The sequence below is a fragment of the Phyllobates terribilis genome, unplaced genomic scaffold (genome assembly GCF_046119375.1).
Source record: "Phyllobates terribilis strain yellow unplaced genomic scaffold, ASM4611937v1 Scaffold_3__8_contigs__length_932513732, whole genome shotgun sequence".
NCBI lineage: Eukaryota > Metazoa > Chordata > Amphibia > Anura > Dendrobatidae > Phyllobates > Phyllobates terribilis.
Window position 1 is genome coordinate 290,218,301 of NW_027362763.1, and position 15,823 is coordinate 290,234,123.

Consider the following 15,823-nt stretch of genomic DNA (forward strand, 5'->3'; position numbering starts at 1 on the left):
CAGGAGGAAAATAGTGCTCCGTCCCCTCTGAGTCTTGCCGTGTGGCTAAACAGTACTGTACAGCCACATATTGGGTATTTCTACATTCAGCAAAAATTTTGGTGCCATTTTTGCCCATTTCCCAGTGTGAAAATGTAAAATCTGGGGCTAAAAAATATTTTGGTGGTAAAAATGTAATTATTCTTTCTTCACCACCCAATAGTATAAAACTCTGTGAGGCACATGTGGTGTCAACATGCTCGCTGCACCCCTAGATGAATTCATTGGCAGGTGTAGTGTGTAAAATGAGGTCACTTATGGGGTGTTCTGCTGTTCTGGCACCTCAGGGACTCTGCCAATGTGACATGGCACCGTCAAACCAGTCCAGCAAAATCTGAACTCCAATATGGCGCTCCTTCCCTCTAAACTTTCCCCTGTGTCTAAAAAGTAGTTTTTGACCACATATGGGGTATCTGCATAGTCAGGAGAAATTGCACAACAAATTTTGGGGTCCATTTTCTCCTGCTATCCTTGCGAAAATGAAAAAATTTGGGTCTAAAACAACATCTTTGTGGGAAAAGTTTTTTTTTTCATTTTCACAGATCAGCGTTGTACTATTCTGTGAAGCACCTGTGGGTTCAATGTGCTCACTACACATCTAGATAAATTCCCTGAAGGGTCTAGTTTCCAAAATGGGGTCACTTGAGGGTTTTCCACTGTTTAGGCACATCAGGGGCTTTCCAAACACTACATGATGCCCGCAGACCATTCCATCAAAGTCTGCATTCTAAAGGTTTACCGTGTACCCAACAGTAGTTTACCCCCACATGTAGGGTATCTGCTTACTCAGGAGAAGTTGAACAACAAATTTTGGGTTCATTTTCTCCTGTTACCCTTGTGAAAATAAAAAAATTGGGGCTAAAATTTTGGTGCGAAAAAATGTGATTTTTTTTATTTTCATGGCTCAATGTTATAAACTTCTGTGAAGCACTTGGGGGTTCAAAGTACTCACCACACATATAGATAAATTCCCTGAGGGGTCTAGTTTCCAAAATGGTGTCATTTCTAGGCAGTTTCCAATGTTTAGGCACATCAAGGGCCCTCCAAACGCGACATGACGTCTAATTATTCCAGCAAATTTTACATTCAAAAAGTCAAATGCCGCTCCTTACCGTCCGAATCCTGCCATGCGCCCAAACAGTTGTTTTCTTCCGCATATGGAGTATTGGCGTACTCAGGAGAAATTGCACAACAAATTGTATGGTGCAAATTCTTCTGTTACCCTTGTGAAAATGCAAAATTTGGGGCTCAAAACATTTTTGTGGGAAAAATTTGATTTTTTTTATTTTCACGTCTCAACGTTATAAACTTCTGTGGAGCACCTGGGGATTCAAGGTGCTCACCACACATCTAGATAAGTTCCCTGAGGGGTCCAGTTTCCAAAATGGGGTCAGGAGAAATTTCACAACAAATTTTGGGGTCCATTTTTTCCTGTTACCTTTGAAAAAAATAAAATAGTTTGGGTCTAAAGTAAAATTTTTGTGAAAAAAAAGTTAAATGTTCATTTTTTCCTTCCACATTTCAAAAATTCCTGTGAAGCACGTGGAGGGTTAATAAACTTTTTGAATGTGATTTTGAGCCCCTTGAAGGGTGCAGTTTTTAGAATGGTGTCACTTTTGGGTATTTTCTGTCATATAGGCCCTTCAAAGTCACTTCAAATGTGATGTGGTCCCTAAAAAAATGGTATTGTAAATTTTGTTGTAAAACTGAGAAATCGCTGGTCAACTTTTAAACCTTATAACTTCCTAACAAAAAAATTATGTTTCAAAAATTGTGTTGATGTAAAGTAGACATGTGGGAAATGTTATTTATTAACTAATGTGTGTGACATAACTCTGTGATTTAAGGTAATAAAAATGAAAAGTTTGAAAATTGCAAAATTTTCAAAATTTTCCCCAAATTTCTGTTTTTTTCACAAATAAACACAAATCATATCGAAGAAATTTTACCACTATCACGAAGTACAATATGTTATGAAAAAACATTCACAGAATCACTGGGATCTGTTGAAGCGTTCCAGAGTTATTACCTCAGAAAGTGACACTGGTCAGAATTGTAAAATTTGGCCTGGTCTTGAAGGTGAAAACAGGCTTGGGGGGTAAAAAGGTTAAATCATTGAGTCATGCTGTACAAAATAATTAATAAATAACATTTCCCATATGTCTACTTTATATTTGCATCATTTTTCAAATGTCATTTTATTTTGTTAGGATGTTCGAAGGGTTAAAAGTTTAGCAGCAATTTCTCATTTTTTTCAAGAAATTTACAAAACCTATGAAATACAGATTGAAATGGATTTTGAAGGGCCTATATATTAGAATCTACCCAAAAATGATACCATTTTAAAAACTACACCACTCAAATAATTCAAAACCGCTGTCAGGAAAATGTTTAACCCTTCATGTGCTACACAATAATTACTGCAATGTGGAGTGAAAAAAAATTGGTAAATTTAATTTTGATTTTTCCTCAAAAATGTTGCTTTATTCCAAATGTTTTCACTTTTACAAGGTATAACACGAGAAAACTGTACCCACAATTTGTTACCCAGTTTGATCTGAATGTGCTGATACCCCAAATGTGGTCAAAAACCTGTTTGGACAACCAGCGGGGCTTGTAAGGGAAGGAGCACCATTTGGATTTTGGAATACAAATTTGACTGAAATTGATTAAGGGTGCCATGTCACATTTGCAGAGTCCCTAAAGTGCCTATAGAGCAGAATCCCCCCACAAGTGACCCCATTTAGGAAGCGACATCTCTCAAGGATTTTATCCAGGGGTATAGTGAGTATTTTGAACCCAAAGGTACCACACAAAATTTGATACCATTAGGTAGTCATATTGAAAATGTTGCTTTATCCCCAAATTTTTAACTTTTGCAAGAGAAAATAAGAAAAAGTGGACCCCACAGTTGGTTGTCCACTTTCTTCTAATGGCGGCAAAACCTCATGTAGTCAAAAAGTTCTGTTTGGACGCTCGGCAAGGGAAGAAGCGATATTTGGAATTTGGAATGTAAATTTGGCTGAAATAGATTGCAGATACCATGTCTCATTTGCAGAGCCCCTGACATACCAAAACAGCAGAAACCCCCACAAGCGACCACAGTTTGGAAACTAGACCCATCAAGGAATTCATCTACGGCTGTGTTGAGCTTGTTTAACCCGTAGGTGCTTCACGGAACTTTTTAACATGTGGATGTGGAAAAGAAAATAGTTTTTTTTCCACTAAAATGTTGTTTTAGCCCCAAATTTGTCATTTTCACGATGGATAATAGGAGAGAACAGACCCCATAATTTGTTACGAAATTTCTTCAGAATGTGATAATACCCCATATGTGGTCAAAAACTGCTGTTTGGGCGCATGGCAGGACTCGGAAAGGAAAGAGTGCTATTTAATTTTTGCAGTGTAAATTTGTCTGAAATAGATTTTGAATGCCATGTCACATTTGAAGAGCCCCTGACATTCCAAAACAGCAGAAACACAAGTGACCCCATTTTGGAAACTAAGCCTCTCAAGGAATTCATCTATTGGTGTACTGAGCATTTTAACCTGCAGGTGATACACAAAACTTTATAACATTTAGATGTGAAAACATAAAATGTATTTTTTCTACTAAAATACTGTTTTAGCACCAAATTTATAATTTACATGAAGGGTAATAGTAGAAAATGGACCCCATAATTCGTTATGCAATTGTTACTGAACATGGCATTAACCCATATGTAGTTGTTCACTACTGTATGAGCACACGACAGGGATTGGATGGGAAGGAGCTCTACTTGGCTTTAAGAACCCAGATTCCATTTGAATTGATTTTGTGCTCCATTAGCCGAGCTCCTGAGGTGCCAGATCAGCAGAAACCCCCCATGTGACCCCATACTGGAAACTTCACTGCTTAAGGAATTCATCTCGGAGTGTAGTGAGTATTTTAAACCCACCGTTGCCTCGCAGAATTTTATAACAATGGGAGCTGGAAATATAACATTTTAGTCGTAAAATGTAATTTTTTTATTAGCTGCAAATTTGCTAGTTACACAAGGGTTACTAGGGGAAACTGGACACCACAATTTATTGCACAATTTATCCTCACCGCAGTGATGCCCCATATGTTGTCAGAAACTATTTGGCCACACATAAGAGCTGAGAAGGAAGGAGCGCTATTTGACTTTTGGAGCACAGATTTTGTAGAATAGTTTGCTGGCGAAATTTGCAGACCCCTAAAAGTGCCAAAACAGCAAAAAAAAGCCAAAAGTGACCCTATTGTACATTGTAGAAATTGCGCTTCTCAATGAATTCATCTACAGCTGCAGCGACTATTTTGTGAAACATCCACGCCAGGCTTAATAATTGCAAATATGCCAGTTTAGTGCCCATACATTGTTCCTCTATACAGTGTAGAGCCCCCATATATTGTAGCACCCCCGTATATTGTGCCCAGCTTGATCTTGTGGTGACAAGCACTCTGTAAATTCTTAGTTGGGCTCTCCCTGCTACAATAATGGAAAAAATGTGGCCACTTACTGTGGTTTAGGCACAGCGGGGCTCAGAAGGAAAGGGGCATTTAAATTTGGGAGCGCAGATTTCACTGGATTCTATTTGAGGGGGTGAGAGCTGTCGCTTTTCCAGAGCCTTTGTTCTATCAGTAACGTGGGAAACCCTATAGTTCCAGCAATCAATGACGGGCCTGAGTGGGGGCTGGTTTTGTGCGGGATAAATTAGGGTTTTATTGGGAACATTTTGGGGTACATAACATTTTTTGAAAGCTTTCGTTATAAGGCTGGGATCACATTCTTGTGTTCTACGCTGAGCTCCTACATCGGGGTTTCTGTGTAAATCTCACAAAAATGCGATTCAGACAAACCCCCCGACGGAACCACCCACCATAATGAGGGAGATGGAGATTCTTTAGACTCCCTTTGGCATCTGCTTTGGTGATATCCAACTTTTCAGGTATGCACAGAACTGTGGTGGCCCACACTTGTGCGCTAGAAAAACGTCTTAAATGATTGGACAACGCCGGAACAGAGACCAGAACGAGTCCAAAGTGTCTCCATCTGCTTCATGATAGTGAATGGTTCCTTCGGGGGTTTTGTCTGAATCGTGGTTTTGGGGATTTACACAAAAACAGGGGGTCAATCCTGTCACAGGGGGTCTTTTAACCCCCTTTTAACCACTTAGATGCCATTGTCGCAATTGACAGCTGTATTTAAGGGGCTAATTGGCCCAATCGGTTACAAAACTGGTCGGGGCCAATGCTGTAGGGTGTCAGATGTCATATACAGCTGTCACCTGCAGGAATTTCATCTGTGTGGGAGCTATTTACTTATTCTTGATCTCGGTTTTAAAACGGCGATCAGAATTAAGGCCCTTAATGCCCGCCATGTTAATGCATATCTGCCATCGTTAAGGGAATCCTGAAAAAATTATCTGATGGTGGGCCTTAAGGACTGGAGTTGGGGAATACTGGTTTTGAATGCACAATTAGGCAACAGTGAGGATATGTGCAGACTATCCGTACTGTCAACGCTTTGAACGCAGTATACTTTATGCTGTGTCTATAGCGCTGCACGCAGGTGAATCCGCATTGTGTTCATTGAACCATGCGGATTCACCGCATTCAATACATTGCACTGATCTAATTTCTCTTGCAGAGACTAGCAACTTCGCAAGAGAAATTGACATGTTACGGCCTGGAAAGACGCGCTGCTTGTCCATGTCCGCGGGTGCTCTGCAGGAGCACAGAGACACATAGTGGGCATGGGATTTCTTGAAATCCCATCCACTTTGCTTGTAATGTAGAACGCTGCGGTTAGCACACAGCGCAAGTGCGCTGCTTCCAATCCGCAGCGTTTACTGATCGTGTGCACGTACCCTTGACGCGCCCCCTGGGCCGTGGGGTACTCGGCAGCCGGGCCTCTGTGGATGCCGGTGGGGGATATCACGGTGGCTGGCCCGGTCCGTGACCCAGGGCGGTCAGTAAAAAGGGGGATATTTATAGGGGATTTGGAAAGTTCGTGACGCCACCTGTGGAATGCGGCTAAAGGGAGCCGCCGCTGCGGAGCAGTCCTCTGGAGCTGGTGTTACGCCAGCAGGGATGGTGTGGCTCTCCACAGGTAGAGCTAGCTCCAGGGCAGTGTAGGGGTAGATGGTGGATGCTGGGGAGAGACGGCAGGATGGTCCCGGAGGAAAGACGGACACTCACACGGGGGTAAGCTTCAGTACCTTTACTGGTGATGATGCAGGCACGGTCCAGGGTACTCCGGACGAAGGGCACACTTTTGGACTCTCCCCAGTGAGCGGGTATAGGGCCTCCTGATCCGTGGCTTTACTCGTTAAGCTCTGGCCTGCCTGGAACTAGACCTAGCTTGGTTACTGTCTCTCTCTTCCTTGCACCTGCCGACCTGGTGGTAGGGCCTTCTCTTGGAGATCACTCTCACTGGTTGCTGGGGCCTCCATGACTCCTAGCCCTGGTACTGTAGTCAGCATTTGGTAAACCTGGGACCTGTAATGCTCCAGGGGTTCCGGTGGTCCCTACTGGGTATAAAGGGTCCCTGTAGGCGCGGACCCGGTGTCCAGTATATAGCTCGGGGTGAGCCTGGTATGCTCCTCTGCCCCCTCGCTACTTCTTCCTTCTTGTCTCACCTTCGGCCACACTCAGGGCCCTCACACGTGCTGTAGGCCTTGGCTCGCCAAAGCACAGCAGCCAGCGTGCTACCTCTTCGCTGCTCTCTGAGCGTCAGCACGCTCTCAGACTCTCTCTGTCTGACTCTAAACTTTAACTCACTTCTGACTGAACACTAAACTCTAACTGAGCTGCCTGGCTCCACCCTCTATATATATATATATATATATATATATATATATATCCCTTTCGGGCTCCCTCTGCTGGTCTGAGTTGGTAGGGTGGAGGTGTGTGAATGTGTGAGGGCCTTTTTGTGGAGAGGTCCATCCATGCACCCTTCTGGGTTCTGTGGCACCAATGCGCAGCAGGGCGCCACATCCCCCCCTAGTAAAACTCAGTACTCCTGGACTGAAGCATTTTTTTCAAAACAGGTTAGACAATAACATTTCTTCCCTTTTTGGGAGGCACTTTTCTTGAACGTTACAGGTAACATTATAATACAATAATAACAATTATGAATAACATTAATTAAGTCACAGTAAGTCCCGTAACCTGGTGTCCATTTCACCGATGAAGGAATATGAGGGACCCGCCTGAGAACCCTCAACATAGGCCCTGGGCGTGGCTACAGGGCATAGGTGATCCAGGTGCTGGACCATGTCTTCGGCCACGCCAAACGGGTTTTTGTTCCGTGGTCACTTAAGGGGCACTCCAGGGAGTGCAACTATGTACATGATAGTTTTTGGGCTGCTCACTGTCTTCAGCCACCGAGTCCTTTATATATACCCTTATGGGTAACTAAATGCAATGAGAAGTGTCCGTGTCACATTAATTGTCCATTAACAAGGCAAAATAAATCAATAAATAAATACATGAAATTATTGCAAGAATATACCCTACGAGGTAACTATTTATACTGTCAGTGTTTCTCTATTCACTCTCTATACCTGACAGGGGTCTGGCCTTTTGTGCTACCTGATGACCTACGTAGTACGGGGGTGCGTGTAGTGGGGATGCGTGTAGTGTGGATGCTTGCGCTATTTTCCGCTCTATGTGTTGGTGGACTGCAAGACTGCCTTAACCTCTCTACGGGACTGGCAAGTACAGGACTGGCAAGTACACTGGTTACTGGGCCTACTGACTCTGCTTCTACCGGTGATTCTTCCTGAGCAGGCTCTTCTGGGGCACTTACAGGTCTTACTTGCAGTGGAGAGTCTTCTGGCTGTTGGTAGAAGTGTATCACAGGTATTATTACCGCTCCATCCAGTTGAGGCCAATCTGCCGGGAAATCTCCTAAGACAGTATGGAGTACTTCTTCTTTAGGCTCCTCCGGTACGGTGAGAGGCACTTCCTCCTGGGGCTTCAGCGGACTTGGGCACAACTTCAGATGGTCTCTTGATGCCGTTGCAGTTGTTCTTCCTCCATCTTTGCTAATTAGACAGGTTTTCCTATTGTCGAATCTGGAATTCAACACAGTGTAAGGTTCCCTTTCCCACTGGTCGTCAAGCTTGTGGCTTCTTCTCTTTCGTTTCAGCACAACTTCTCCAGGTGTCAAGGGTTCGGCTGGTGCACTCTTGTTGTACTGTGCTTCCTGCTTATCTCTCATCCTATTTAGACTGTCTTCGACACAGGCCTGTACTCTTTTGTATTGCTCCTGTCGGGTCGTATCCCAGTCTTCAGTGGACATATCTGCTTCTGGCTCTACCACTCCAAGCTCCAGGTCCATGGGCAACTTTCCGGGTCTTGCTCTCATGAGGTACGCTGGAGTACAATTGGTGGAACTCACAGGTATGTGATTGTACAGATCTACCAGGTCAGGTAGTTTGTCTGGCCACTGGTTTCTTTCTTCTATGGGTAAGGTCTTCAACCGGTCGATGATTATGTTATTCATCTTTTCACATAACCCATTGGTTTGGGGGTGGTACGGTGTAGTCCGGATCTTCTTACACCCGTACAGATGGCAAAACTCTTTGAACAGCTCGGCTTCAAAGGCCGGGCCCTGATCCGTCAGCACCTTATCCGGGTATCCATGGGGCCTGCAGAAGTAGGCTTGCAACGTCCATGCTGCAGTTTCTGCCGTCAGATCCTTGACGGGGGCTACCACCAGGAACCGGGAGTAGTGATCCACCATGGTCAGGGCATACGAGTAGTCTGACCTGCTGGGTGACAGCTTGACGTGGTCCAGAGCGACGATCTCCAGGGGCTGGGTTGTCTTGATGGACTGCAGGGGTGCCTTCTGGCTGCTGTAGTCTTTTCTTCTGAGGCTACAGGGTCCACAATCCCGGCACCACCTCTCTATGGAGCTCCGCATTCCAACCCAATAAAACCGATTCTTCAGGAGTTTCCAGCTTCTTCCAGCCAAGTGCCCTGCTTGATCGTGGTAGGCCTCCAATACCATCTGGATGTCTGTTCTGGGCACTACGATCTGCCATACCATCTCATGGGTCCTGGGGTTAACATACCTCCGGCACAGCTTCTCTCTATAGATGAACAGCCGTCTTCTCTCATTCCACAGTTGCTTGGCTTGTGGAGAAGCGTCCTACTCCAGGGAGGAACCTTCCTGGGTTATCAGTTCTTTGATACGGCTGACAACCGGGTCGCTGTCCTGGGTCTCCTTCCAACTGTGGTGAGGTGAAGGGTTTAGTGTCTTACCACGATACCTCCTGGAGGTGCGCTGCTCGTGACCATCCCATTTCTATGGAAGGCAGGTAGCTCAACCTCCTCCAGGTCATCCACTTCTTCTTCAGTGTCCGACTGGTGAGGCATTCTGGATAGGGCATCGGCTTTGGCATTCTTGTGACCTGCCCGGTACTTGATGGTGAACTGATAGTTTGACAGCCGGGCCATCCAACGCTGTTCTATGGCTCCCAACTTGGCTGTCTCTAGATGTGTCAAGGGGTTGTTGTCAGTGTAAGCCGTGAACTTACTGGAGGCCAAGTAGTGCTTGAATCGTTCAGTGATGGCCCAGACCAAGGCCAGGAGCTCCAACTTGAAGGAGCTATAATTTTCTGGATTCCTCCTGGTAGGACGAAGCTTCCTGCTAGCATAGGCACCTTCTCTTTGCAATACTGCTTCTGACTCAACACAGCTCCTAGTTCCTCGTTGCTGGCATCAGTGTACAGCAGGAAAAGTTGGCTGTAGTCAGGGTAGGCCAGGATATCTTCGCCAGTCAGGATCTCTTTCATCACTGCAAAGGATTCAGCCTGCTCTTTACCCCACTGGAAGGGGGGGTTCTTGCCTCTGTTGGACTGTCCTACCAGGAGATCTTGCAAAGGCGCTGCCTTCTTGGTGTAGTCCCTTACAAATCTCAGGTGTATCTTGGTAATTTAACTTCATCCTCCCCACAATTTAGGAGACGTACGGGTACCCTCCCATTGCTTACATCAACCACCCCTCCGGCAGTTAAGAGTGTAGGTCTGTGCTCTGAGCTAATGGGCTCCACTACCACCTGGTAGTTCTGTCCCTTGAGACCTATTGCTGCCCTACACCAAATCAGCATTTCACTCATCCGGGGAATCACAATGGGTATCGGGTCTGTCACCCGTACATTACCAATTTCACCACCTGTTAGCTTTACCTGTTGCTGGTACAGGAGGGCTCGTATCTCCCTCTGGAGCACCTTCCTCTGCCCTGGTTTGGCGGTGTCAGCAATCTGTTGGAGCAAAAACAACACTTCTCCCAAACAGTTACCGACAATATTTGTACCAAGTATTATATACAAGTCTGTATCACCAGGGTTAGACTCCACTACAATCAGTCCTTGGTCCTTTAGTTCCGCTCTCCCCACCTTCACTGTCACATCCTTAACCCCTACTAGGTTAAGAGGAAGGCCGTTAGAGACATACATGGAGAGGTTCGGGGCTGGCGGCTGGAGTTCATCTATGGACCAGTACCTTTTGTAGAGGACATCAGGTATGATGGTTACCTGAGATCCAGTGTCCAGCAGGGCAGGTGTCGCGATGACATCCAGCACAATGGGCCGGAAAGGTCTTCCTCCCACGAACCGATGGTACCAGCTTGATGGGCCTGCTTGATTTACTCCTGGGTGTCGGCCCTCGGCCCCAGGGTTTGCTCGTTTAAAGGATAGTTCCGTGCTGTGTGGCCTGCCTTCTGGCAGCGGTAGCAGATGAATTCTCCTGGAGGGTGACATTGGTCCTCCCACGGGGTGTGCCGGTGTCCTCCGCCGGGGCGGCGTTGTCCTCCTACGGGGTGGCGTTGTCCTCCTTTTTCTCCTCATCCAGGGGACGTCCTCAGGGCTGTCAGCCAGTAGGATCCTTCCTTCCGGCTCAGGCTCTGTCTGTAGTTGCAGGGTGCTCAGGACAGTGGCCAGGGTTTTACTTAACTAGCGCACTTCAGAGCGTAGGCTGTCCAGCTCGCTAGGAGGCACTGTTTGCATTTTTGTTTCAGCCGTTAATGAAGGAGAAGTGGGTGCTGCAGGCACTGGGGTGGCCCCACCCTGGTAACGCTGGATAGCAGTATCTGTTGTTTCCAGGGACTGCAGGCCCTTTATAGCCATGTCCTTAAGGGTGTCAAAGGTGGCATCTGGATGGTCTAAGGCCCACCACCGTACAGTTCTGCTCTCCTCCTGGGACCTCCACCTCCGGATGAACTGTTCCGTCAGCATTTTATTTTCATTTTGTATGCTGGCTGGACTAACCTGTTTCAGGGCCCGCAGGGCTTCCTGTCCGCGCCAGGCGTAGTCCCGGACACTGTCCTCAGGTTTCTGGACATAGTGGTAGAACCTCATCCGGAGATCCGTCTCAGTGCGATTTTCAAACACAGTTTGCAGTCTCTTAAAGATGATGGATACTGATTCCTGGTCTGCGGCTGGCCAAGTTTCAACTTCCCGCTCTCCGGCACCAGTCAATTGTCCCAGCACAACAGCAGTTCTCTGTTTGCCAGTCAGAGAATACATGTCTAGCACACCACATATTTTTCTCTTGAATCCGGACAGGGTGTCTGGTTTGCCATTATACTGGGGAAGCCATTTCGCTCCAGGGATATACGGCAGGGCCATGGGTATCAACGGAGTCACGACCACTGCTGGTGGAGAGGTCGCTCCGGCCTGTGCAGCGCCGGGCGCAGGTTGGGCATCAGGAGCGTTAACTGGTGCTCCGGCGGCTTGCTGGTCGTCGGCCATGGTTGCGCCCCCCTAGCGAACCGGAGCCTACCTTCTTCTCTTTCTTTTTCAGGTAAGCTGCAGCTCAGCGGGCGACAGTCTTCTTCCAGGACCTTGCGTCGCTCGCGTCTGACGTCAGAGCATCCTCTGGACTCCTTCCAGGACCTGACGCTTCCTGGTGCTGCGTCCGGGGCGGGGCGTTTCCTAGGCTTCACGCGCTTCCAGCGGTTACGCCTCTCCGATTCCCGGGGTTACGCCCCTCTTCTTCCCGCGCGGCGACAGGAAGATGGCGGACAATGGCGGGAAATCTCTGTAATGGCGGGAAACCTTCACCACAGTGAGTATTACAGTCCTTTTTAAGGCGCACAGTATCCGGTGGCAACTGGTTGGAATCCTGTTCGTGACGCCAGAGCTGACGCGCCCCCTGGGCCGTGGGGTACTCGGCAGCCGGACCTCTGTGGATGCCGATGGGGGATATCACTGTGGCTGGCCCGGTCCGTGACCCAGGGCGGTCAGTAAAAAGGGGGATATTTATAGGGGATTTGGAAAGTTTGTGACTCCACCTTTGGAATGCGGCTAAAGGGAGCCGCTGCTGCGGAGCAGTCCTCTGGAGCTGGTGTTATGGCAGCAGGGATGGTGTGGCTCTCCACAGGTAGAGCTAGTTCCAGGGCAGTGTAGCGGTAGATGGTGGATGCTGGGGAGAGACAGCAGGACGGTCCCGGAGGAAAGACGGACACTCACACGGGGGTAAGCTTCAGTACCTTTACTGGTGATGATGCAGGCACGGTCCAGGGTACTCCGGACAAAGGGCGCACTTTTGGACTCTCCCCAGACACATCCGCAGAAATCTTCCTGAATAGCATTTTTGAAATGAATATTTCACAAACTCCTACAGAGACAGAATGCATATGTGGTGTACTAATATTTGTATGCTATATACATCCAAATAAATTCCTCTCTTCCTAGGTAGAACAGAACAGAACTGTGCAAAAGTTTTAAACAGGTGAGGGAAAATGCTGCAAAGTTAGATTTCAAAACTATTTTTATCAGTTAACAAAATGCAATGTAAATGAATAAAAGAGAAATCTAAATCAAATCAGTATTTTGTGTGATTCTCTTTGCCTTCAAAATTACATCAATTCTTCTAGATATAGTTGCACAAAGACAGGGATAATTATCTGGTGGTGCCAAACTGGTTCTTATGTTCATCATTTCCATACGTAGGCTGAACAAAGTCATTAAAAGGGGTTGTCCTGAACTAACAGTGAATTTCATACCATATGTGTAACTAATTTAAAGGGACCTGTCATGTAAAATAATGCTATTAACCTGCAGATATGGGGTTAATCCGCCGGTTAATGAACTCTATTCCTCCCGAAAGCCTCGCTCTTTCGGTCATGGGGGCGCCACTGGCACTGTTTCAGTCCCTGCTCAGTCAGAGCATAGAGAGCGGTGGCTGTAACTGCGCCCCCTGCACTGACTGACAGCACCTCAGTACTAGAGGCCACTGTCAGTCAGTGCCGGAGGTGCAGTTATAGCCGCGGCTCTCTATTCACTGACTGAGCGGTGACTGAAACAGTGCCGGTGGCGCCCCCATGACTGAAAGAGCGAGGCTGCCAGGAGGAATAACAGTGAACAAATGCCGAAGCTGCGCTGAGCTCAGTGAGTGACAGGACACGCTCGCTGAGTGCAGCTCCAGGTCTTACTCGCTGCAGCGATCGGGTGGACTACAGCGGGGGACTCTTAGGACAGGTGAATATAAGAATTTTTAATTTTATTCTTATTTTTACAGTTGGAGACAGCGGGAGCAGACACTACCACCCTCATCATGATCCCCTGCTGGTGCTGATCGCAGCTCCGGCAGGGGACAATGATGAGGGCAGCGATCAGCACCTGGTGCTTGGGAACAGTGCTAACTGTACCGATGATTCCCAGGCGCGGGTATGTGTCACACTAATGACACACGGATGTCATTCGTGTGTCATCAGCGTGGGACATTTTGCGGCCCGTGCAGAGGGTAAAAAAAACACACAGACCCATTTATTTGAACGTGTGTCAGTGTCTGCAGTACGTATGGAAACTGTCACCACATATACCGGACACACTGACGTGTGAAAAAGCCCTAACTCCATATCTGCAGGTTATAGCGTTGTTACATGAAAAGGCAGGTTCTTTAACAAACTAACCACTTTTCTGATGTACGTGAACTAATAATTCCCTACTGTTTCCTCTATATCTAACTTCCTGCCTATGATTTTTTTCATACTTTCGATGACAACTCATTTGAGTCTTAGCATGCACTGCTCCCGGCCAGAGCCCATCCAGTGGACGTGGCCTCGCTCCATGCACTTGTATTGAGCGAGGCCGCACGCCATCTACAGACACGGCTGTCCATTGGGCGTGGCCGTCTTGTGGGCTGGACTCGCTAAATACAAGTGTATGAGCAAGGCCACGCCCACTTGACGGGCTCTGGCCAGGAGTATATATAAGGCTATGTGCCCACGTTGCATTTATGAAGCAGAAAATTTCTGCAACATTTCTGCATGTCCCTTGCCAGAAAATCGCGTGCGTTTTTTGGTCGCGTTTTTGACGCGTTTTTGACGCGTTTTTGTATGCGGATTTTACATGCGTTTTTGTAAGCTTATTTCATACGTTTTTGAGCACAAATAAAGTTATTGAAAAAAAAAAAAAAAAAGATGGAAATCCTGATGTCATTTCCTAGTTCAACCCCTCTTCACCATTTTGTTTTTTACAAAAGACAGTATGCCACAGGAATTGCAGCCCCTGCGGGTCAGCAGACCATGCCTAAACCTTCTGCTAATGACTTGCTTAAATCTCCTGCACTACAACGTTGAGCAGGTAATATAAACTAAGTTTTTTTGGGGTACATTATTTTTATGTAGTGTGTGTACTAACCTATTATTGTTCTATAGGAGCGTTTAAGGAGGAGAAGACGACCAAAAAAAATTTGGGTGCACCCTATCTTGCAGGAGCAGACGGACAAGGGCCACTTTAATGTTCTCTACCAGGATTTAAGGAGGTAAGATATATGTGAAGAAAGTATAATGTCATCCGTCTATGCTGTTTTTTTAAGGTTTTGTTTGTATACTATGTTACAAAATTATCTTTTAATAATTTTTTTTTCTCTGTTTACTATAGTTTTCCTGAAAAATTTAAACAGTTCTGCCGTCTGAACATTATTGCATTTGATCGGCTGCTGAGCCTTATGTCTCCTGACCTGGACTTCCAAGACACTGTAATGCGAAGGGCCATCTCTGCTGAGGAAAGGCTGCTCATCACCTTGCGGTAAGTTGAATGTTGATTTATATGTACCTGGTTTTGTTCGCCACCCTGCGGTGATGGCTGGTGTACCTGGTTTTGTTACCCTGTGGTGATGGCTCCACTGTGTCTGTCTTTGTGTACATATTTTTGGCTTGACCATGAGATCACCATGCACAGAGATCAGATTGAAAAGGTCACTGATGTGTAAACTCTAGAGCAAACATCGTAGGCAAACACAGACACAAAGTCAAAACACATTATAAATTGATATGTGTGAACTCAAGAGAAAACAAAAGATGACCAAAAAAGATTGAAAATGTGGAGCCCCCCCCCCCCCAAAAAAAACGAGCCCATTGTTGGAATAGTTTTTTGTAATAAAGACCTTAATTTTTTAAAAGATGAATTAATAATGGATAATTACTGTTGGCTTGTATTTCTTTTTATGGCTTTTCTAATTATCTATTTTTCCTTTTCAGATTTTTGGCCACAGGAGAGAGCTATACATCACTGCACCTCCAATTTAGGGTTGGTAAATCCACCATTTCCAGAATTGTGAGGTGCACATGTACCGTCATCTGGCAGAAGTTGCAGCCCATCGTGATGCCTTCTCCAACCGAGGAGACTTGGCTGCAGGTCGCAGCAGGCTTTCAAACTGTGGCCAATTTCCCAAACTGCATTGGTGCTGTCGATGGCAAACATGTGAGAGTTCAGCAGCCACCACGATCAGGATCACGCTTCTTTAATTATAAGAAATTTTTTTC